We start from the raw sequence: 26618 nt of genomic DNA, 5'->3' as shown, positions 1-26618 counted from the left end.
ACTTACAGTCATGCGTGCATACATTTCACGTATGGGTGGTTCCAGGAATCAAACCCACTATCCTGGCATTCCAAGCGCCTTGCTCTACCAACTAAACTACAGGGCACTTTGAATGAGAGACATGAAATCAATAATATCCAGGAATTTTGGTGGGAATTCAGGAATTCAGGTAATTTCAAATATTTAAAAAAGGTATTTTTTGAAACAACACATGCCACATTTCTTTTACCATACAGGCCAATTGCAATCAACAGGCAGAATTTAACACGACGCTGTGTGTTGGAATTAGATTTCTTAAAACATTACTAACGGGAGATTACATGCACCAGTGTGTTAAAACACACACACACACACACACACACACACACACACACACACACACACACACACACACACACACACACACACACACACACACACTTTAAACCCCCTATGCTCCTTTGGGATCCCTCTTTCAAAGCCACTGAGATCTCTTCTAGCCATGGTAGCCAAAAGTAATGGGCAACTGGACATTTTTATGCATAACCCTAAGCATCATGGGATGTTAAATGCTTAATTAACTCAGGAACCACACCTGTGTGGAACCACCTGGTTTCAATATACTTTGTATTCAGTGCTTTACATTTTTTTTTATAATCACTGATAACACTGGTGCTCCCAACTTAAAAAAGTTAGGAGAACAACATCAAATCCCACAGCACCTGACGATATAAACTCGGGAAAAAAAGAAACGTCCCTTTTTCAGGACCATGTCTTTCAAAAAATAATTCGTAAAAATTCAAATAACTTCACAGATCTTCATTGTGAAGGGTTTAAACACTGTTTTCCATGCTTGTTCAATGAACCATAAACAATGAATGAACATGCACCTGTGGAACGGTCGTTAAGACACTAACAGCTTACAGACGGTAGGAAATTAAGGTCACAGTTATGAAAACTTAGGACACTAAAGAGGCCTTTCTACTGACTCTGAAAAACACCAAAAGAAAGATGCCCAGGGTCCCTGCTCATCTGCGTGAATGTGCCTTAGGCATGCTGCAAGGAGGCATGGGGACTGCAGATGTGGCCAGGGCAATAAATTGCAATGTCCGTACTGTGAGACGCCTAAGACAGCGCTACAGGGAGACAGAATGGACAGCTGATCGTCCTCGCAGTGGCAGACCACGTGTAACAACACCTGCACAGGATCGGTACATCCGAACATCACACCTGTGGGACAGGTACAGGATGGCAACAACAACTGCCCGAGTTACACCATGAACGCACAATCTCTCCATCAGTGCTCAGACTGTCCGCAATAGCCTGAGAGAGGCTGAACTGAGGGCTTGTAGGCCTGTTGTAAGGTAGGTCCTCACCAGACATCACCGGCAACAATGTTGCCTATGGGCACAAACCCACCGTCGCTGGACCAGACAGGACTGGCAAAAAAGTGCTCTTCACTGACGAGTCACGGTTTTGTCTCACCAGGGGTGATGGTCGGATTCGCGTTTATCGTAGAAGGAATGAGCGTTACACCGAGGCCTGTACTCTGGAGCGGGATCGCTTTGGAGGTGGAGGGTCCGTCATGGTTTGGGGTGGTGTGTCACAGCATCATCAGACTGAGCTTGTTGTCATTGCAGGCAATCTCAATGCTGTGCGTTACAGGGAAGACATCCTCCTCCCTCATGTGGTACCCTTCCTGCAGGCTCATCCTGACATGATCCTCCAGCATGACAATGCCACCAGCCATACTGCTTGTTCTGTGTGTGATTTCCTGCAAAACAGGAATATCAGTGTTCTACCATGGCCAACGAAGAGCCTGGAACTCAATCCCATTCAACACGTCTGGGACCTGTTGGATCGGAGGGTGAGGGCCAGGGCCATTCCCCCTAGAAATGTCAGTTTCCAGCTACAATAGTCATTTACAACATTAACAATGTCTACACTGTATTTCTGGTCAATTTGATGTTATTTTAATGGACAAAAAAATGCTTTTCTCTCAAAAACAAGGACATTTCTAAGTGACCCCAAACTTTTGAATGGTAGTACCATTCAAAAGTTTAACCCAAGTTTAACCCAAGTTAAACAATTTAAAGGCAATGCTACCAAATACTAATTGAGTGTATGTAAACTTCTGACCCACTGGGAATGTGATGAAAGAAATAAAAGCTGAAATAAATAATTCTCTCCACTATTATTCTGACATTTCACATTCTTAAAATAAAGACGTGATCCTAACTGACTTTAGACAGGGAGTTTTTACTAGGATTAAATGTCAGGAATTGTGAAAAACTGAGTTTAAATGTATTTGGCTAAGGTGAATGTAAACTTCTGACTTCAACTGTGTAAATATATGTATAGTCGGAAGTTTACATTCACCTTAATGTAAACTTACATTAAGTGAACACGAACCCTCCAAGATTCCCCCCCACAGTTCCCCAATAGCTGTCCCTCAACCATCTGAGACCCCTCCCACAGCCCCCTCCCCAACAAGAAACATATATTTTAAAAATGAATTCCATTCCTCACCCCCAAGAACCCCCCAATGCACCAACATCCAAGAGAACGAACTAAAGAGAAAAAAGGAAGACAGAAGAAAACAGCAAACAACAATGCAAAAAAACTAAAAACAAACAAAGGACATCTAAAATCATAACAGCAATGCCAGCTGTATATGTTTGTGTGCATCTCTGGCACTATTACATGTATGTGTGTGTTCTTGTATGCATTTATTTGCATGAGAGTGTGTGTGTATATGCATGTGTACAAACACCTGCACGGCATCAGCCTCAGGCAAACCGGCGTTGGTTGTAAAAACACTGCCCCTCAAGTGTCATTCAAACGTACTTTTTATTATGTTTTATTTGTACCTTTTTAAAAACTTTTATCTTTAACCATCATTCTATCTCCCGCACAGAAACTCCACTCCCACTTGTCTCCAATTCCACATCCCAAACCTCCGCTTCCCTCAGCCCATCCCATCTATCTCTGTTGGCCTCCCTCGTTGGGTTTCTACACAACACATATCTTTCAACTATGCTCTGATGTTTAACGTACAATTTCTATCTAATCGAATAGAATCCACAGATTGCGAGTTGAAGATAAATACTTTTACTAAGAGTATTAGTATATTAGTAATTGACTGACCCGGTCTCTCCAGATCTCCTAACAGTACTATTTCTAGGGTCAATTTTAGATCAATGCTATGCATTTTCAGCCATTCCTGAACCTGTGACCAGAAACAGGCTGCCTTAGGGCAATACCAAAATAAATGGTTTATTGATTCTGTATCCTGACAACAAAATCTGCAGAGCTTTGATGATTTTATGCCCCAAATATTCAACATTTTGTTGGTGGCAAGAATTCTATATAATAATTTTAGCTGAAAAGCACGAAGTCTTGAATCTTGTACATACATCGGTACATCAAATATCTCTTCCAACTATTTTGCAATCTGTATGGCACAGTTGTCAACATCCTGGTCCTCAAATGAAATTGGTATACTTTCCTATTTATGCTATTTTTATTCCTCTGCCAGTTTTGATCCTTTATATTGGGCAGACAGACCGGTTCCCTACCTCCTCCCGCTGCCACCTGCCTCCTCCATTTTTGGGGTAATGCTATAATCAATTGGTTGTACTCTTGGATTGAGCAGACCTTCCCGTACAATTCTGATAACTCCATGAAGGACATAACTCTACCATTCCAATTTACAATATCATTTAAGAACAAAATATTGTATTTCCCATAAATACAGGTATTTTATCAACCAGCACATTTGACTTCAGCCATAATATTTGTTGTAATATTTGTTCTATCTTTTCAGGGGGATGAAATTGAAATTGTAGCCAGCTCTGCAATGCTTGTATGAAAATGAGAGATACTTTGAAAAAAAGTATCATTTTCAATTAATTGAAAATGAGACATGGCAATCTTCACAAAGGCAAAAAGGTAATTTTTAAACAATAGATGAGATTTTCTTAGTAATCTACTTGAGAACCATTTAGTTTAATTTGGCCTTTGGTAATTTCAAAAAATATATATTATTTGGAAAGAATTCCTTACCGTAATCTTCATTCAGTAGGAGAGGAAGAGACGGAAAAACATTTGCCTAAAATAATTAGCTTCCTCTTTTAAAATATAATTTGGAGAATCATAGATGACTCCGTCTTCAGTAACGAGTTTCTGCAAATTATTTTTGTTAGCATTCCTGTATTGGAGATTCAGGAAGAATTTTGTGCATTTTTCAGTTTGCTTTATTTTTGTAATAAAGTACATTAGATCGTTCTTGAATAAGTTCCTCAAGTTCTTTTTGTTTTTCCTCTAACTTATTTTGTATCTCTGTAGTATCATTTTTATTGCTATCTACCAGTACTATTAGTTCATGGATTTCCCTTGTTAGTCTTGTTTCTTTAGCCAGAGACTGCTTTTTAAAATTATTGATGAATATTGAATTGAATGACCTCTGAAAGTACATTTAAAGGTATCCCAAACAATAAGGGGATTTGCTGAACCTATATTATACTGGAAAAATTAAGTTATAAATTATTTTGTCTTAGTTAAAAATAAGTTGGCCTCCAGTAAACTTTGATTAAATTTCCAATATCCCTGTCCACGTGAAAAATCTATAAGAGTTATGTGAATGCCAATTAGATGATGATCCGATCGCATTCTGTCTCCTATTAAAACTGTTTTAAGCTTTGATGCAAGAGAGGAGAGAAGAAGATACAAGAAAGTAGTTAAGACAAATAGCTTGATTAAGTCTCCTCCATGTATATGTCACTAAGTCGGGGTTTTTTAGTCTCCAAATATCCACTATTTGTAATGTGTCCATAATATTTGTGATTTCCTTAAGGGCACGGTGATGATAGTTTGTAGAGTGATTACCTTTACTGTCCATTGAGGTACTTAAGGTGTCCATTGAGGTGTTATAGTCTCCTACCATAATGATTTGATCATTTGTTGCCTGTAAGTTCAATAAATTGGTATAAATGTTTTCAAAGAAGTATGGATCATCCTGATTTGGACCATATAGATTAATGAGCCAAATCTCTTTTTCGTCCACTTTCATATTCAACAAGATCCACCTTCCTTGCGAATCATTCCTGACTATTTGCACATTCAGATCTACATTTTTGTTAATTAATGTCATCACACCTTTTGAGTTCCTTTGTCCATGACAGAACATTATTTCACCACCCCATTCCTTTTCCACACATCTTCATCTAAGGATGTAGAGTGAGTTTCCTGTAAACAGTATATGTTATATTCCTTTTCTTTTAGCTATGACTGATCTTCTTTTTTTATAATCTGCTGAACCGTTACAATTATAACTGGCTATACTTATTTCACCCCTTACCATAACTAGATACTATTCTCAGGCTAAATTGACCATAATTAGTGCTTGTAAAGTTACTGCCATCAAAGGTATTATGACGGTCAAAATGAGAGATTTCAAATGTCTGATATTTTGAATTCAAGACATAGGTTCTAGCAATATTTGTTTTATTCCTTTGCCTGTGAGCCAATGCCACAGATGTTAGAAAATTGAGACAAGATATTATGTGTGTAGTAAATCTGAGTAGGTTGATATGTATGACATTGGATGTGATTTAGTGAGAGTGTGTACAATGTCTGTATAAGAGTAAGACTATAATGCGTGATGTCCAAATAAATAATAACTCCGCCAATTTGCATGGTTGAGTGTCTGTGTGTAACATGTAGTGCGTATAGCCTTAATATTCATGATGATAATTGTAATCCATATCGTATCACCGTCATCGTTGCATCATAATTATCTTTAACATCATTGAAAAACACATCCCGGCATTTCCATAGCAATTGACGTTTCACATGATCATGAAAGAGACCTTGCATTACTCTAGAGACGGCTTCACTACAGTACAAATGTATTCCATACAATATGTTATTATTCCCCAATGCCCCTATTCTGATATCTTCCCCTTGCTTGTTGTAAACATATATAAACTTGTAGACAAATACATAAAAAAGATAGACAAACAATAAACATATTAAATTATATGTACTTGGACTTTTACCAAATATGGCTATCTTCTGTATACCAACCCTACCTTGTCATAACACAACTGATTGGCTCAAACACATTAAGAAGGAAATAAATTCCACAAATTCACTTTTAACAAGGCACACCTGTTAATTGAAATGCATTCCAGGTGACTACCTCACAAAACTGTTTGAGAGAATGCAAAGAGTGTGCAAAGCTGTCATCAAGGCAAAGGATGGCTACTTTGAAGAATATCAAATATAACATGTATTTGTTTAACGCTTTTTTGGTTACTACATGTTTCCATATGTGCTATTTCATAGTGTTGATGTCTTCACTAATATCCTACAATGTAGAAAATAGTAAAAATAAAGAAAAACCCTTGAATGAGTAGGTGTGTCAAAACTTTTGACTGGTACTATACAGTGGGAAGAACAAGTATTTGATACACTGCTGATTTAGCAGGTTTTCCTACTTACAAAGCATGTAGAGGTCTGTCATTTTTATCATAGGTACACTTCAACTGTGAGAGATGGAATCTAAAACAAAAATCCAGAAAATCACATTGTATGATTTTTAAGTAATAAATTGGCATTTTATTGCATGACATAAGTATTTGATCACCTACCAACCAGTAAGAATTCAGGCTCTCACAGACCTGTTAGTTTTTCTTTAAAACCTCTATGGGCTAGGCGGGACGAATTCGTCCCACCTACGTAACAGCCACTTGAAGCCTGTGGCGCGATTTTCAAAACCTTAAAAATCCTATTACTTCAATTTCTCAAACATATGACTATTTTACAGCTATTTAAAGACAAGACTCTCGTTAATCTAACCACACTGTCCGATTTCAAAAAGGCTTTACAACGAAAGCAAAACATTAGATTATGTCAGCAGAGTACCAAGCCAGAAATAATCAGACACCCATTTTTCAAGCTAGCATATAATGTCACATAAACCCAGAAGACAGCTAAATGCAGTACTAACCTTTGATGATCTTCATCAGATGACAACCCTAGGACATTATGTTATACAATACATGCATGTTTTGTTCAATCAAGTTCATATTTATATCAAAAACCAGCTTTTTACATTAGCATGTGACGTTCAGAACTAGCATAGGGGGGCGGGGGGCAAACTTCCGGAGGAATTCGCTAACATTTTACTAAATTACTCACGATAAACGTTCACAAAAAGCATAACAATTATTTTAAGAATTATAGATACAGACCTCCTCTATGCACGCGATATGTCCGATTTTAAAATAGCTTTTTGGTGAAAGCACATTTTGCAATATTCTAAGTACATAGCCCAGGCATCACGGGCTAGCTATTTAGACACCCGGCAAGTTTAGCACTCACCATAATCATATTTACTATTATAAAAGTTTGATTACCTTTTGTTGTCTTCGTCAGAATGCACTCCCAGGACTGCTACTTCAATAACAAATGTTGGTTTGGTCCAAAATAATCCATCGTTATATCCGAATAGCGGCGTTTTGTTCGTGCGTCCCAGACACTATCTGAAATGGTAAATCAGGGTCGTGCGCATGGCGCAATTCGTGACAAAAAAAATATTCCATTACCGTACTTCGAGGCATGTCAACCGCTGTTTAAAATCCATTTTTATGCCATTTTTCTCGTAAAAAAACGATAATATTCCGACCGGGAATGTCCATTTAGCTAAACTGAGGAAAGTAAACAAAGCTTTCGGTCGACGCGGGCACGAGCCTGAGTCTCACAGTACTGTAACCAGCCACTACCCAAACGCGCTACTTTGTTTCAGCCAGAGCCTGCAAAGCCACGATTAAGCTTTTTGCCGCCTTCTGAGACCCTATGGCAGCCGTAGGAAGTGTCACGGGACAGCTAAGATCCTCACTCTTCAATAAACAGAGACAAGAAGAACGACACCTTGTCAGACAGGCCACTTCCTGCCTGAAACCTTGTCAGGTTTTTGCCTGCCAAATGAGTTCTGTTATACTCACAGACACCATTCAAACAGTTTTAGAAACTTTAGGGTCTTTTCTATCCATATGTAATAAGTATATGCATATTCTAGTTACTGGGTAGGAGTAGTAACCAGATTAAATCGGGTACGTTTTTTATCCAGCCGTGTCAATACTGCCCCCTATCCTAAACAGGTTAAGAAGCCCTCCTGTTCTCCACTCATTACCTGTATTAACTGCACCTGTTTAAACTCGTCACCTGTCCACACACTCAATCAAACAGACTCCAACCTCTCCACAATGGCCAAGACCAGAGAGCTGTGTAAGGACATCAGGGATGAAATTGTAGACCTGCACAAGGCTGGGATGGGCTACAGGACAATAGGCAAGAAGCTTGGTGAGAAGGCAACAACTGTTGGCACAATTATTAGAAAATGGAAGAAGTTCAAGATGACGGTCAATCACCCTCGGTCTGGGGCTCCATGCAAGATCTCACCTCGTGGGGCATAAGTGATCATGGGGAAGGTGAGGGATCAGCCCAGAACTACACGGCAGGACCTTGTCAATGACCTGAAGAGAGCTGGGACCACAGTCTCAAAGAAAACCATTAGTAACACACTACGCCGTCATGGATTAAAATCCTGCAGCGCACGCAAGGTCCCCCTGCCCAAGCCAGCGCATGTCCAGGCCCGTCTGAAGTTTGCCAATGACCATCTGGATGATCCAGAGGAGGAATGGGAGAAGGTCATGTGGTCTGATGAGACAAAAATAAAGCTTTTTGGTCTAAACTCCACTCGCCGTGTTTGGAGGAAGAAGAAGGATGAGTACAACCCCAAGAACACCATCCCAACCGTGAAGCATGGAGGTGGAAACATCATTCTTTGGGGATGCTTTTCTGCAAAGGGGACAGGACGACTGCACCGTATTGAGGGGAGGATGGATGGGGCCATGTATCGCGAGATCTTGGCCAACAACCTCCTTCCCTCAGTAAGAGCATTGAAGATGGGTCGTGGCTGGGTCTTCCAGCATGACAACGACCTGAAACACACAGCCATGGCAACTAAGGAGTGGCTCCGTAAGAAGCATCTCAAGGTCCTGGAGTTAGCCTAGCCAGTCTCCAGACCTGAACCCAATAGAAAATCTTTGGAGGGAGCTGAAAGTCCGTATTGCCCAGCGACAGCCCTGAAACCTGATGGATCTGGAGAAGGTCTGTATGGAGGAGTGGGCTAAAATCCCTGCTGCAGTGTGTGCAAACCTGGACAAGAACTACAGGAAACGTATGATATCTGTAATTGCAAACAAAAGTTTCTGTACCAAATATTAAGTTCTGCTTTTCTGATGTATCAAATACTTATGTCATGCAATAAAAATGCAAATTATTTACTTAAAAATCATACAATGTGATTTTCTGGATTTTTGATTCCGTCTCTCACAGTTGAAGTGTACCTATGATAAAAATTACAGACCTCTACATGCTTTGTAAGTAGGAAAACCTGCAAAATCGGCAGTGTATCAAATACTTGTTCTCCCCACTGTATATACAGTACCAGTCAAAAGTTTCGACACACCTATACATTCAAGGGTTTTTCTTTATTTTTTTACTATTTACTAGACATACATTTTCTTAATAGGGAGTTGGATCACCATGAGCCAGAACAACTTCAGTGCACCTTGGCATAGATTCTACAAGTGTCTGGAACTCCATCGGAGGGATTTTTCATGAGACATTTCCATAATTTGGGATTTTGTTGATGGTGCTGGAAAACGCTGTCTTAGGCACCGCTCCAGAATCTCCCACAAGTGTTCAATTTGTTTCAGATAATGGTGACTGAGACCGCCATGGCATGTTTTCATGTTCATCAAGCCATTCAGTGACCACTCGTGCCCTATGGATGGAGCAATTTGTCATTCTATGGGGGCATAGCTGTGGTAGTCAAAATAATGGCCTGCCAAGCATTTTTATACATGACCCTAAGCATGATGGGATGTTATTTGCGTAATTAACTCAGGAACCATGTGTGGAAGCACCTGCTTTCAATATACTTTGTATCCTTAATTTACTCAAGTGTTTTCATTATTTTGGCAGTTACCTGTGTCTTATCCTGCTGGAAAGGTTGGTAGACTTTAGAAAAGCAAGGAATAACTAAACGTACTGAATAAGACTCATTCCTTTCAATCTTTTCCCCAGATTTTAGCAGAGAAGCATATGACATTTATAAAAAAAAATAACCACCTGTCAGGAGGATACAGACAGCTCAAGAGGTATGCTTAGATATGCAGAAAAATATACATATTTTTGACATAGAATTAAGCATACTGATTATGGCTCTAGATTGCAGGAAAAAGCTGTTTCATGTGTTTGAAAATACAAAATTCTCTATGCCCCCTTAGATTTTTGGGGTGCAAGATATCCCTGATTGTACACCTCAAGAGTCTGGAGGTGTTTCTGTACTGCTTGCGCAATAGCAGAGTTTGCTAAATAAAAGACCCCCTGAGTGATACAAATCATCATGATTTTATTACTCCTACTTTGTGCAGTTATTTAATATTTCATTTGGAAGGTTTTATGGGAACGACTGTTTCAGCATCGCTAACTGGCTACACAAAGTGGTAGACACAGGCATTTCCATGCCGTTATGTCTTCAGAACTTTTCAAGAAATGCAAATCTCTGATGCATTCTTTAATATTCTTTACATGTAGGCTTTGGATTGAACGAATCTGCACACGCTTTTTTCTCTAGGGCACTCGGAAACAACTGCACAGTGAAGCCTATCATTACAATAATTATTATCAGATAAATTATTATCTAATAAATTGTCAGGTCGCACAGCAAAATATGTAGGAGCATATGCACTTTAGAGCCCTGTTTGCATCTTTTATTTACGTAAGTGTTTCCTTTATTTTGGCAGTTACCTGTAAATGATCACAATAGTAAACGTGAAAATACTTTAAAAAATGATTGTGAAGTAGATAACTTGTCCATAATCTGTTCAAAGAATAGATTTTATTATTACTGATGATAGTACTTCAAGGGAAAAAATAACTTGAGAAATGTTGGCAGCAACCAGGACTCAAATTGAACATCACCAAAAAGACATTGAAAGTACATATTTTAAGGATGTTGAAAATACATATTTTACGGACGTTGAACGACGTCTTTCAGGTCTAAGTGAAAGTTGAAAATACATTTTACAGACATTGAAAATACCTCTTTCTTTGGTCATTGTTCCTATGGACAAATTTTAACTGTACATAATTTCACTTACACTTCCTTCAAAAGTTTGTGGTCACTTAGAAATGTCCTTGTTTTTGAAAGAAAAGCACATTTTTTGTCCATTAAAATAACATCAAATTTATCAGAGATACAGTGTAGACATTGTTAATGTTGTAAATGACTATTGTAGCTGGAAATGGCAGATCTTTTATGGAATATCTACATAGGTGTACAGAGGCCCATTATCAGCAACCATCACTCCTGTGTTCCAATGGCACATTGTGTTAGCTAATCCAAGTTTATCGTTTTAAAAGGCTAATTGATCATTAGAAAACCCTTTTGCAATTATATTAGCACAGCTGAAAACTGTTGTGCTGATTAAAGAAGCAATAAACCTGGCCTTTAGACTAGTTGAGTATCTGGAGCATCAGCATTTGTGGTTTCGAATACAGGCTCAAAATGGCCAGAAACAAATAACTTTCTTCTAGAGATGCACGATATATCAGTGAACATATCGGAATCAGACGATATTAGTTAAAAATGCCAACATTGGTATCGGCCCGATGTCTAGTTTAACGCCGATGTGAAAAACCGATGTCAAAGCTGACGTGCATACCTATATAACGCACAGTAGGTACATGACGTAATGACCCCATGTAAAATGTTGCGCTACACCTGCAACACAGCATTCCTAACCTAGCCCACAATGTCTGCTGTGTGGATCGAGCAGTCATTTGAAAGAGTAAGACAATTTCAGCGTGACAACTTAAAGGCGAAATCCATTAACGCCAAGATAATGGAATTCATTGCCCTTGACAATCAACCGTTCTCTGTCTTGGGTGATGTTGGCATTCGCGACTGGTCGAGCACTAGTACACACTAACGTTAAAAAGTGCGCTATTGATCAGATGTTGCCCTACTGGAATTACACAGTAATAGCGTCACTGTTATTAGCTTCACGACATACTATGGAACGCCGTTTGGGTCTTTGTGTGTCCAAAAAGATACACGTCAAATAACACTATTTGACAATAACACAATTTGAAGCGTTAATTAAGCTTTTAATTTGACACGTCAAATAACACAGTTCTATTATAGAATGTTGTGTCTTCTGAATTTGCCAAGCGCCACCGCTACTGTCAGTAGCACTGTCAAAGCTGTACAAAAAAGTCTGCAAACAAGCAAACACTGGCCACAAACGATGTGTTTACAATACCGTGTTGGTAATAAAGCATTATTTGTTCGACCGCAACTTCTGGGGTAGCTAGCTAGCTAGCTTTAGCTTGGTACCTAACTAGCACCAATACAACCAGCCTGAAAACAATGACGAGTAGAAATTGCAGTCATTTTCACTATTCTTAGCAATGATTTAGGAACCCTTGTGAGTAAGTATTAGCTAGGTAGCCACTTGTTGTTCGCCTATTGAAATTGAACTTCAGTTCATGAAAACAAATAGCTAGCCAGCTACTTAACCATGTTGCCTGAAGCTAACGTTATAAGCAGCCAGCGAGCTTCATCTGGCTAGTGAGGCTCGACCTGACCAGGTTATGTGTTGTGAAGCTAGCCACAATAATGATTAGGCACAATAGTGGAACTTGAGGTTTGCCTTCAAAATAAAAAAGTACCTCTGAAAGTGATGCAGAAGGTTACAATTGGTGGAATCATGCCACATTTAGACTAGATAATGTTAAACAAGGTTGGAATGTGAAGCAATGAAATGGGGTATCAGTCTACTCGGTGACACCCACAGAACACAACTGTGAAGAGTTTACGCAAATATTAGCATTGTAGCTCTTATCGTGGGACTGTAACTGTGTGGAATCACCTCCCTAATCAGCCTATTGTGTGTATTGACATTCACATTGCACTGTACAGCTTTACCTAAGGATTGGGGATCAATGAAATGGGGTAACAGTCTATTCAATACCCAATATATATTTTTTCCCAACGTCCTCCTCAGACTCAAGAACATCCACGCAGTATTGTTTATCCTCGGGAATAGTGTTCAATACACATAGGTTGACAATAAATGTGGCTCAATTCACAGTTGTTTTGGAGTCCCGCAATAAGAGCTACAATGCTAAAATTCTCTGAGTGTCACTGAGTAGACTGATACCCTATGTCATTGATCTACAATCCATAGGTAAGACTGTACAGTGAAATAAGTATGCCCCCAATGCAATTCTAAAGTATAATACATCCAGTGTGATTTCAACAGATTTTTGTCAAATTAACAAATTATTGTCTTTTGTTGATTTTATATAACAACCTTCCAACCTCGTTTATCATGATCTATTCAATTATGGCATAATTCTATTATTTGTGTGCATTAGCATTACTGTCAATTACATACTTTTATTTTGAAGGCTAACCACAAAGTCCACTATTGTGGCTAATCCTTATTGTGGCTAGCTTCACATAGATGGGTCCGACCACCATTAAGGGGGCAGTATTGAGAATTTTGAAAACAATATGTGCCCATTTTTAACTGCCTCTTACACCAACTCAGAAGCTAGGATATGCATATTATTAACAGATTTGGATAGAAAACACTCTGAATTTTCTAAAACTGTTTGAATGGTGTCTGTAAGTATAACAAAACTCATATGGCAGGCAAAAACCTGAGAAAAATACAACCAGGAAATGAGAATTTTGTGGCTGTACTATTTTCGAGTCATTGCTAATAGATCACACAGTGACAAAGGATTCATTTCGCACTTCCTACGGCTTCCACTAGATGTCAACGATCTTTATAAAGTTGTTTGAAGCGTCTATGATGAACAGAGACCGGATGACAAGGAAGAGAAGTTGACGTCCCTGGGATGTCGTCACTTCATTATTGCACGCACCTGCGCATTCATGTGAGTTCATGTGAGGCGAGACATTTTTCAAAAACCTTTTTCAAGACACAGGAGAGGTCGGGTTGAAACATTACTGATGTTTCACGTTAAAAATGGCCCTAAAGATTGATGCTAAACAACGTTTGAATGAACGTAAATAGATTTTTTTTCAAACTTTTCGTCGGGACTTCCCCCCCCCCGCCCTACTTTTGAGTAGCCTACCGAAGCGCTAACAACATGGAACAACTTGGAGTTATTTGGACATAAATTATGAACTTTGTCGAAAGAAACCACATTTGTTGTGGACCTGGGATTCCTGGAAGTGCCAATGGATGAAGACAATCAAAGGTAAGGGATTATTGACAATAGTATTATTGATATTGGATGGTTACAAGATGGTGCTAACCTGTATATCCTAGCCTATTGTTCTTAGCACAGCACCCTGTTTATTGCAAAGTGTGATTTCCCAGTAAAGTTATTTTGAAATCTGACAATGCAGTAGCATTTACGAAATCTTAAACTATAATTCTTTGAATGACAATATTATAATTTACCAATGTTTTCGAATAGTAATTTTGTAAATTGTAACGATGATTCACCGGAAGCATTTGAGGGGAAAAAAATTCTGAATTTCACCGCTACTGTAAAATGCTGTTTTTGGATATAAATATGAACTTGATGGAACAAAAAATGCATGTATTGTATAACATAATGTCCTAGGAGTGTCATCTGAGGAAGATTGTCAAAGGTTAGTGCATAATTTTAGCTGGTTATCTGCTTTTGGTGACGCCTGTCTTTGAATTGACAAAACATTACACACAGCTATTTTCAATGTACTCTCCTAACATAACCTAACTTTATGTTTTCGCCGTAAAGCCTCTTTGAAATCGGACAATGTGGTTGGATTTAGGAGATGTTTATCTTTCAAATGGTGAAAAATAGTTGATTGTTTGAGAAATTGAAATTATTAGATTCTTGCAGTTTTGAATTTCCCGCCATGGTCTCTTGACAATAAATCCCAATACCGGGATCAGGTCCCCAAATGTGTTAAATTATTATTCAGGTCCTGATTGGTCAACAAGCTTATTTGATACTTCAAATAGTGTTATTTGACACTATTTGACGTGCATTTCTAACACTATTTGACGTGTATCTTTTTTGAGATGCAAAGACCCAAACAGCGTTCCATAGAAATCCTAGTTGAGAATAAAATGACTGAAAAATGAACAACGAAACTGCACAGCAAGTAAGTGAAAGAAATAGGTTTTGATTATGTTTTACTGGTAATGGGGACATAGGTAAATGCCAACAAAATAATTTTTTGGTCAGTGTGTTGTCAAATCAAATCAAATTTTATTAGTCACATGCACCGAATACAACAGGTGTAGACTTACAGTGAAATGCTTACTTACGAGCCCCTAACCGACAGTGCAGTTTAAAAAAATACGGATAAGAATAAGAGATAAAAGTAACAAGTAATTAAAGAGCAGCAGTAAAAATCAACAATATATACATGGGGGTGCTGGTACAGAGTCAATGTGTGGAGGCACTGGTTATTGAGGTAGTATGTACATGAAGGTAGAGTTAATTAAAGTGACTATGCATAGATGACTACAGAGAGTGGCAGTGGTGTGGAGGGAGGGGGCGGGGCAATGCGAATAGTCTGGGTATCCATTTGACTAGATGATCAGGAGTCTTATGACTTGGGGGTAGAAGCTGTTAAGAAGCCTCCTGGAGCTAGATTTGGCACTCAGGTACCACTTGCCGTGTGGTACCAGGGAGAACAGTCTATGACTAGGGTGGCTAGAGTCTTTGACAATTTTTAGGGCCTTCCTCTGACACCGCCTGGTATAGAGGTCCTGGATGGCAGGAAGCTTGGCCCCAGTGATGTACTGGGCCGTTCGCACTACACTCTGTAGTGCCTTACGTTTAGAGGCAGAGCAGTTGCCATACCAGGCGGGGATGCAACCAGTCAGGATGCTCTCGATGGTGCAGCTGTAGAACTTTTTGAGGAGCCATGCCAGATCTTTTCAGTCTCCTGAGGGGGAGTAGGTTTTGTCATGCCCTCTTCACGACTATCTTGGTGTGCTTGTACCATGTTAGTTTGTTGGTGATGTGGACACCAAGGAACTTGAAACTCTCAACCTGCTCCACTGCAGCCCCGTCGATGAGAATGGGGGCGTGCTCAGTCCTCTTTCTCCTGTAGTCCACAATCATCTCCTTTGTCTTGATCACGTTGAGGGAGAGGTTGTTATCTTTGTACCACACGGCCAGGTCTCTGACCTCCCTATAGGCTGTCACATTGTTGTCGGTCATCAGGCCTACCACTGTTGTGTCATCTGCAAATTTAATGATGGTGTTGGAGTCATGCCTGGCCGTGCAGTCATGAGTGAACAGGGAGTACAGGAGGGGGCTGAGCACGCACCCTTGAGGGGCCCCAGTGTTGAGAATCAGCGTGGTGGATGTGTTGTTACCTACCCTTACCACCTAGGGGCGGCCCATCAGGAAGTCCAGGATCCAGTTGCAGAGGGAGGTGTTTAGTCCTAGGGTCCTTAGCTTATTGATGAGCTTTGAGGGCACTATGGTGTTGAACGCTGAGCTGATGTCAATTAATAGAATGCTACGGGTCGGTAGTCATTTAGGCAGGTTACGTGTTCTTGGGCACAGGCACTATGGTGGTCTGCTTAAAACATGTTGGTATTACATACACAGGGAGAGGTTGAAAATGTCAATGAAGACACTTGCTAGTTGGTCAGCGCATGCTCGCAGTACACGTCCTGGTAATCCGTCTGGCCCTGCGGCCTTGTGAATGTTGACCTGTCTAAAGGTCTTACTCACATCGGCTGCGGAGAGCAGGATCACACAGTCTTCCTGTACAGCTGGTGCTCGCATGCCTGTTTTAGTGTTATTTGCCTCGAAGCGAGCATAGAAGTAGTTTAGCTGATCCGGTAGGCTCGTGTCACTGGGCAGCTCTCGGCTGTGCTTCCCTTTGGTGTGTGTGTGTGTGTGTGTGTGTGTGTGTGTGTGTGTGTGTGTGTGTGTGTGTGTGTGTGTGTGTAACCTTCATTTAACTAGGTAAGTCAGTTAAGAACAAATTCTTATTTACAATGACGGCCAAACCCGGATGACGCTGGGCCAATTGCACTGAGATGCAGTGCCTTAGACCGCTGCGTCCATGTGTGTGTGTTAACTATTTAACTGTACTAGAATGCTTAAAAGGCCGCAAAAAAGTTAAATATTGGTTATTGGTATCGGGTTTTTCTTTTTGGCAAGGAAAATATCGGATATCGGTATCGGCCAAAAATGTCATATTGGTGCATCACATTTTCTTCTGAAACTCGTCAGTCTATTCTTGTTCTGAGAAATAAAGGCTATTCCATGCGAGAAATTGCCAAGAAACTGAAGATCTCGTACAACGCTCTGTGTACTACTCCCTCACATAACAGCTCTAACAGTCTCTAACCAGAATAGAAAGGAGGTCCCGGTGCACAACTGAGCAAGAGGACAAGTACATTAGAGTATCTAGTTTGAGTTAAATGTTCATGAAATAATTTCCTGATTAATTGATCTAATTTATTACATTAATTTGGTCATCCTATACAAATTAATCTTACAGGGGCACCAATAAGGGGTTTGATATAGAGATACCCCTTGAATTAACTCTATCAGTAGGTATCATTAAGCGTTACACAATTAATCCAAAATTAACAATAGTCTTAATTAACAGTCAGTTTACTATGTTCTCATTCTGAATGGTTGTCGAGCCTGGGAACTTCAAGAACCCAAATCGTTTGCAAATGAACTCAATGCCACAAATAATTAATTAAATGTTTTATTTACTAGACTAAGAAAGTTGGAAATTGAAGTAGTTAACAGATACAATATAGAGGCAGGGTATAATGGGATACAGCACAGTTATTGAGGTGAGAATCTTCTCAGGTCAGTGTAAATTAACTTCCGTTCTCAACTCAGCAAATACAACAGTACATACATTTACAAGACTTTTGAGAACGAGATGGTCTTATCAATTCAGAGGGAAAGGCTGAGAGGCTCCACCAACACATGCTTTCACAACCGTGAAATTATAGAGTTTCATCAACCAGGAATCACCAGGGGGCTAGGCTACCAGTTTGCATCCGAATGTGGACAATGCATAACACAAAAAGTAAGTATGCATACTATATACAGGGTCAGTTCCAATACCATATTTACAATGTGCAGGGATACTGTAGTGATGGAGGTAGATATCTATAGGGGTAAGGTGACTAGGCAACAGGATATAAGATAAACAGAGTAGCAGCGGGCACATTTCTTGAAAATAAATGACTAAATAATCACAAAATAGCAAAGTTGGGTCGGAGCTTGCAAAATGGCGGCCATCCGGTACGGCACCATCTACAATGCCACTTTCTTAGAATCCTTAGAATCAACAGGGCGGTCCCCATGACACTGTCCGGCCATCAGAGCCTGCCTTCTGTGAGTATTTCTATAAAAGTACAGGACTTACAAATACCAGGATATCAAGTTCCGCAAAGTGAGGCCACGCCCGTCGGACGAATGATTCCATCTCCGTGGGAACCAAAACACAGATTGAGGAAGCCTTATCCTACTCAGATAGAAGAATCACCTGAGAGGCCTCTGTGGCACACACTGTTGCTCATTCAGGACCGACGGACTGAGTTTGCAATATATCCCGTAGGATCAGAGAAAGAACTAAATCAACTAAAATAGACTTTACTTTCCTGGACTGAGAACAAAGCGAGTAAGACGTGGATATCACTCCTTCAGCTGTGCGCTATTTCCGGCCTGCTGGCCTCAGCTCCACTGGCGATAGAGAGAGAGAGACTGAGACCACCATCCTCCAACCACTGAGGGAATCCCACTGAGAGGCAACATGGACACACAAGTCATTCTCCTGCTGTCTAACAACTACTCAATAACTTCCATCTGTGTTACACACACAAAGCCACTTTCATAGAATAGGAACAATGTAACAGGAAAATGACTTGTGTGTCGATATTGCCTGTCAGGGATTCCTAGGAGTGGTGGTTGGAGTCAGGCGCAGAGAGCAGAGGGTAAGTATAACGTCTTTACTTCTCCAGCACAAAACGGTCACGCCAAAAACAGAGGGCGCGTCACAAAGTAGACCAGCCCAAAAACACAGGGCAAAACAGTCTGGAGAGAAATAAGGCGCCAGCCAGCACATCCAACAACAAACAGAGAAATAATCCCGCACAAACCTGGGCGGGCCTAACAGGCTTAAATAAACACAAATCAAGAAACAAAACAGGGAACAGGTGCAACCAATAAGACCGAACAAACAGAAAGGGAAAAAGGGATCAGCGGCGGCTAGTAGACCGGCGACGACGACCACCGAGCGCCGCCCGAACAGGCAGGGGAGCCACCTTCGGTGGGATTCGTGACATTGCCTCTCAGTGGGATTCCATCAGGATGGGATGACTTGTTGTAGGCCTGATAACCAACAATGACAAGTCAGCCTATAGGGAGGAGGTAAGTGAACCGGCATTGTGGTGCCAGGACAACAACCTCTCCCTCAACATCAGCGAAACAAAGGAGTTGATTGTTAACTTCAGGAAGCAGAGGGACATGCCCCAATCCACATCAACGGGACTGCAGTAGAGAGAGTCAGCAGTTTTAAGTTCCTCAGCGTCCACATCACCAAGGACTTGACATGGGCCAACACCCCACTCTTGTCAAGAGGGCGCAACAGAGACTCTACTTCCTAAGGCGGCTGAAGAAATTTGACATGCCACCCAGAGTCCTCTCCAAATACTACCGCTGCACCATCAAGTGTGTCCTGACCTGTTGCATCGCAGCCTGGTACGGGAATTGCTCCGTCCACGACCATTTCCTAAGTCAATTAAGGTTTACTGATATCCATTGAGGCAACTGGAGGCTGTATGTGGGAAGAACAGTCAACTGACTGGCCAAGACCAGTATGACCATAATTTCTTTAACCTCTATGGGCTAGGTACTCAACAGCCAGTGTAATCCCGTGGCGCGTTATTCAAATTCCTCAAAAATGCAAAAACTTCAATTTTTCAAACATATGACTATTTTACACCATTTTAAAGATAAGACTCTCGTTAATCTAACCACACTGTCCGATTTCAAAAAGGCTTTACAACGAAAGCAAAACATTAGATTATGTCAGCACAGTACCCAGCCAGAAATAATCAGACACCCATTTTTCAAGCTAGCATATAATGTCACATAAACCCAAACCACAGCTAAATGTAGCACTAACCTTTGATGATCTTCATCAGATGACAACCCTAGGACATTATGTTATACAATACATGCATGTTTTGTTCAATCAAGATCATATTTATATCAAAAACCAGCTTTTTACATTAGCATGTGACTAGCATGTGACTAGCATTCCCACCGAACACTGCCGGTGAATTTACTAAATTACTCACGATAAACGTTCACAAAAAGCATAACAATTATTTTAAGAATTATAGATACAGAACTCCTCTATGCACTCGATATGTCCGATTTTAAAATAGCTTTTCGGTGAAAGCACATTTTGCAATATTCTCAGTAGATAGCCCGGCATCACAGGGCTAGCTATTTAGACACCCAGCAAGTTTAGCACTCATCAAAGTCAGATTTACTATAAGAAAAATGTTATTACCTTTGCTGTCTTTGTCAGAATGCACTCCCAGGACTTCTACTTCAATAACAAATGTTGGTTTGGTTCAAAATAATCCATAGTTATATCCAAACAGCGGCGTTTTGTTTGTGCGTTCAAGACACTATCCGAAAGGGTAAATAAGGGTGACGAGCATGGCGCAATTCGTGACCAAAAAATTCTAAATATTCCATTACCGTACTTCGAAGCATGTCAACCGCTGTTTAAAATCTATTTTTATGCCATTTTTCTCATAAAAAAGCGATAAAATTCCGACCGGGAATCTGCGTTTAGGTAAACAGACGAAAGAAAATAAAGCATTCGGTCGACTCGGGCACGCGCCTAAGCCCATAGTACTCTGATCGGCCACTTGCCAAAAGCGATAATGTGTTTCAGCCAGAGCCTGCCTCGATATCGTTCAGCTTTTTCCCGGGCTCTGAGAGCCTATGGGAGCCGTAGGAAGTGTCACGTTATTGCAAAGATCCTCAGTCTTCAATAAAAAGAGCCAAGATGAAACACAATTTGTCAGACAGGCCACTTCCTGCATGGAATCTTCTCAGGTTTTGGCCTGCCATATGAGTTCTGTTATACTCACAGACACCATTCAAACAGTTTTAGAAACTTTAGGGTGTTTTCTATCCAAAGCCAATAATTATATGCATATTCTAGTTACTGGGCAGGAGTAGTAACCAGATTAAATCGGGTACGTTTTTTATCCGGCCGTGTCAATACTGCCCCTTAGCCCTAACAGGTTAAAATCGGAGACCAGCTGAGATAAAATGCTGATTAGAAGCATCACAAAACTTTCTCAGTAATGATGAGTCTAAAACTACTTGCTTAGGCAGGGAAGTAGAGGAATTACCCTGCATTAGTAAATTAACAGTTTTCCAGAATTTAGAGGGATCATAGTGCTAAGGAAGTAGTTTGATCTGGCCTGTTTAACAGAGGCAGTGCACCTATTTCTCAATTGCCTAAGTAGCTGCCAATCAGCTAACGAGCCAGTTTGTCTAGCCTTGGCCCAGGCTTGATTTCTTATCAAGAGGCCTGAGAGTACAGGAGAGTACCATGGGTTAGTTTGCTTTTTGACTGAGTCGCTTGAAAGGGGCATGTTTATCAGCCAGAGAGCTAAAAATGGATGACAAAAATGTAAGTGCCACAACAGGATCTGGTATGCAACTAGTAGAAAAAATCTCTGAATAATATACTGTAGATCATGAACAAACAACTAGGGTGAGATTTGTTTTAAATTTCTCTCCACAATTATATGATGGTCAGACTTTTTCAATTTGGTATATCTAATGCAGTGGTTCCCAAACTTTTTATAGTCCCGTACCCCTTCAAACATTCAAACTCCAGCTGCATACCCCCTCTAGCACCAGGGTCAGTGCACACTCAAATATTGTTTTTTGCAATCATTGTAAGCCTGTCACACACACACTATATGATACATTTATTGAACATAAGAATGAGTGTGAGTTGTCGTCACAACTCTGCTCGTGGGGAGTGACAAAGAACTCTTATAGGACCAGGCCACAAATAATAATATAATAATAATCAATAATTTTGCTCTTTATTTAACCATCTTACATATAAAACCTTATTTGTTCAATAGCTCTCCACAGGTTAATGAGAAGGGTGTGCTTGAAAGGATGCACATAACTCTGCAATGTTGGGTTGTATTGGAGAGAGTCTCAGTCTTAAATAATTTTCAGAGAATCCACTCTTTTCCGAGAATCTACTCTTACGTAGGTAAGTGGTTGCAAAGGGCAACAGTGTCTTAACAGCTCGATTTGCCAAGGCAGGATACCCTGAGCGCAACCCAATCCAGAAATCTGGCAGTGGCTTCTGATTAAATACATTTTTCACAAAACCACTTGTTGCAATTTCGGCGAGGCTCTCTTGTTCCAATATCGGTCAGTGGACTGGAGGCAGGGCATGAAAGGGATAATGAATTCACTTCTTTGTTTCACCCATTTCGGGAAAGTACCTGCGTAATTGCGTACCCAACTCACTCAGGTGCTTTGCTATATCACATTTGACATTGTCCGTAAGCTTGAGTTCATTTGCACACAAAAACAGTGTACAATGATAGAAAGACCTGTGTGTTGTCCTTGTTAATGCAGACAGAGAAGAGCTCCAACTTCTTAATCATAGCCTCAATTTTGTCCCGCATATTGAATATAGTTGCAGAGAGTCTCTGTAATCCTAGATTCAGATCATTCAGGCAAGAAAAAAACATAGCCCAGATAGGCCAGTCATGTGAGAAACTCGTCATCATGCAAGCGGTCAGACAAGTGAAAATTATGGTCAGTAAAGAACTTTAAGCTCGTCTCTCAATTAAAAAAAAACGTGTCAATACTTTGCCCCTTGATAATCAGTGCACTTCTGTATGTTGTAAAAGCGTTACATGGTCACTCCCCATATCATTGCATAGTGCAGATAATACACGAGAGTTCAGGGGCCTTGCTTTAACAAAGTTAACCATTTTTACTGTAGTGTCCAAAATGTCTTTCAAGCTGTCAGGCATTCCCTTGGCAGCAAGAGCCTCTCGGTAGATGCTGCAGTGTACCCAAGTGGCATCGGAGCAACTGCTTGCACGCGCGTTACCACTCCACTATGTCTCCCTGTCTTGGCTTTTGCGCCATCTGTACAGATACCAACATGAGCAGCAGCTACTTTGGCTACATACGGACCGTTAGTGGAATTCCCGCGAGAGAGTAACGGTTTATGGGATTGGATGTTAATTATTTGACTAGTCTACCTGTATTTGACATTGTGTTGTTATTTAGCTGAACACTAGATGGTTTCATTTTATTTTTGGCAGTGAAACAAGCATACTCAGGTGAGAAAAAACCCTCACCCAAATGTATAGCCCCGTTGGAAAATATAAATGGACTGTTTGAAAACGTGAAGAAGAAGAAGAAAAAAAAAGGTGAATCATATATTTTTATTTGGCGTAACCCCGACGGCATTGGGAATACCTGCTCTAATGCAAGCAATAGGGCAGTGGTCGCTGATACCATTTGCAAAAACGCCACTAGCCAAATACTTATGGGGACGGTTAGTCAGGATAAGGTTTGCTCGGTTTTTTATATTAATCCAAGTGGGTTTCATTATCAGCTGAGTCAAGTTGAACTCATGACAGATATTCTTAAACTGATCTGAGGCATGTGTAAGCCAATCAAGATTTAGATCTCCTAACACAACCAGTTCAGATACCAGAAAGGATAATCAAAAATAGATCATCAAAAATAATACCAACAGCCTCTGCCGGGGCAATAGACCGCAGCAATAAAAATATGCATATTTTGGCTTATGGCCACTTTATAACCAACAGCTCTCACATTTTGAGGACAGAGATGCTTAAAGCATGATGCCATAAAAGATCTTACATAAATAGCCACCTCTGCCCCCTTTTTCAGTCTATCACATCTGAACATGTTGTGGTCCGCAATGGCAACATCCTTATCCATTATCGAATCATTCAGCCAGGTCTCTGAGATAACCAGAACATGCACCCGGACATCCAGAAAGTCCAGTTTAGACATCAGGCTTCGAACAGTCCAAGCTCTTTACGAGATTTTGAAAACAGCTGGAGTATCCATGGTGACACAATAGTCAATAGAACTGGATGATCTAGCCACAAAAGGCTACCAAGGTAACCTGCCTAAATGACTGTAGCACTCACATCTACAGTCATGTAATGCTTTGAAAACCTGGTCTTGGCTCACATCAGCACCATCATCCCAGACACCTTGGACCCACTCCAATTTGCATACCACATCAACAGATCCACAGATGACGGAATCTGTATTGCACTCCAATATTTTTCTAAATTCTTCAAGCTCTGTCAAAAAAGACAACCATTTTCAGGTCTTGCCATAGCTTTTCATGTAGATTTCAGTGAAAACTGTAACTGGGCCACTCAGGAACATTCACTGTCTTCTTGGTAAGCAAGTGTAGATTATTGCAAACAAGGTGTAGATTATTCCAGTGTAGATTATTGCAAACAAGGATGCATGAAAGGTGAATTCATCTCCTAGTGTCTGGTGGAAAGCAGACTGAATCTGGTTTCCCCTAGGATTTTGCCTGTGCTAAGCTCCATTCCATTTCTTTTTTAACCTGAAAAACTCCCCAGTCCTTAACAATTACAAGCATACCCATAACATGATGCAGCCACCACTATGTTTGAAAATATGGAGAGTGGTACTCAGTAATGTGTTGTATTGGATTGGATTTGCCCCAAACATAACACTTTGTATTCAGGACAAAAAAGTCAATTGTTTTACAATTTTTTTTTGCAGTATTACTTTAGTGCCTTGTTGCAAATAAGATGCATGTTTTGGAATGGTTTAATTCTGTACAGGCTTCTTCCTTTTCACTTTGTCAATAGTAACTACAATTTTTAAAATATTTGTATTTATTTAACTAGGCAAGTCAGTTATGAACAAATTCTTATTTACAATGATGGCCTACACCGGCCAAACCCGGACGACGCTGAGCCAATTGTGCGCTACCCTATGGGACTCCATATCATGGCCGGTTGTGATATTACCTGGATTCGAACCAGGGTGTCTGTAGTGACACCTCTAGCACTGAGATGCAGTGCCTTAGACCGCTGCGTCACTCGGGAGTCCGAGCCCAATGTTGCTGATCCATCCTCAGTTTTCTCCTATCACAGCCATTAAACTCTGTAACTGTTTTAAAGTCACCAAAACCTGATCGGGTTTCTTCCTCTCCAGCAACTGAGTTAGGAAGGACATCTGAATCTTTGTAGTGACTGGGTGTATTGATAGTGTAATTAAGAACTTCACCATGCTCAAAGGGATGTTCATATCTGCACTTTTTTTTTTTAACAATCTACCAATAGGTGCCTTTCTTTGCGATGCATTGGAAAACCTCCCTGGTCTTTGTGGTTGAATCTGTGTTTGAAATTCACTGCTTGACTGAGGGACCTAACAGATAATTGTATGTGTGGTGGGGTAAAGAGATGTGTTAACCACTTTTATTGCATAAAGAGTGGAACATAATTCCACTTTGACATTATGGGGTATTTTGTGTAGGCCAGTGCCAACAAAATCTCTATTTAATCTATTTTAAATTCAGACTGCAACACAACAAAATGTGGAATAAGTCAAGGGGTGTGAATACTTACTGAAGGCGTTGTACATGTTGTTTTTACTCGTTATTGTTATTCCTTATTCACTCTGTATTTATGTCTTTATCTTTAATTCTGCATGGTTGGAAAAGGACCCTGTTAGTCTACACCTGTTTTTTACGAAGCATGTGACAAATGCAATTTTATTTGAGCATCATCAAGGATCCCACACACCCCAGCCATGAACTGTTGACTCCCTTACTGTCGGGGAGATGGTATCGGAGCATGAGGTCTGATACCAACAAGCTCAGAGACCCTTTCTATTTACAAGCCTGTTGAACAAGACTCTTGAACACTTGAACTGGACCGACCACCTGCACCTTAGCACACATCCACACAGATAAACACAAACACACACACACACACACACACGCACACGCACACGCACACATTCTAACCTTAATCCTAGTATACCATGTCTATCCCTTACATATGACACTTTACTTGAAACTAGTTTCAGCGGTCAGAACAGACGTTTGCACGATTGTAAAATCAGCGATTGTACAAGCAAGTGTTGAAATGTACATTGATTTTCTTTTGAAATAAATCTACCCAGCAACAATTCTGTGACAAGTGAATTTACACCTCACAAAAACAGTTGAAATAATGGCAGGAAAAGGGGGAATCCTGAGGTGGGCGGGGCATGCACTTTGCTACGTGTTTGTTTATTTCCAACATACGATTGTCATCATGAAAATCTGTCTGCTTCATGTTTTGTTTTTGCCATGATAATTTAAGTGTTGTGATACTGAGTACCGTGATAATACCACCACATAGAAACAAGAAGTAAAACTGCTA

At 40.3% G+C, this 26618-nt stretch overlaps 1 protein-coding gene across 1 annotated transcript in view; it reads left to right on the top strand.

Moving 5' to 3' along the window:
* Window positions 1–26618, top strand: part of LOC106561903 (sodium- and chloride-dependent glycine transporter 2) — a 68587-nt gene that overhangs the window by 11031 nt on the left and 30938 nt on the right. The gene's annotated exons all lie outside the window — the stretch shown is intronic.

This window comes from Salmo salar, chromosome 11, assembly GCF_965601325.2.
Source record: "Salmo salar chromosome 11, fSalSal1, whole genome shotgun sequence".
Lineage (NCBI taxonomy): Eukaryota > Metazoa > Chordata > Actinopteri > Salmoniformes > Salmonidae > Salmo > Salmo salar.
Note: the sequence above shows the minus strand (reverse complement) of the source record. Positions and strands in the feature narration are given on the sequence as shown.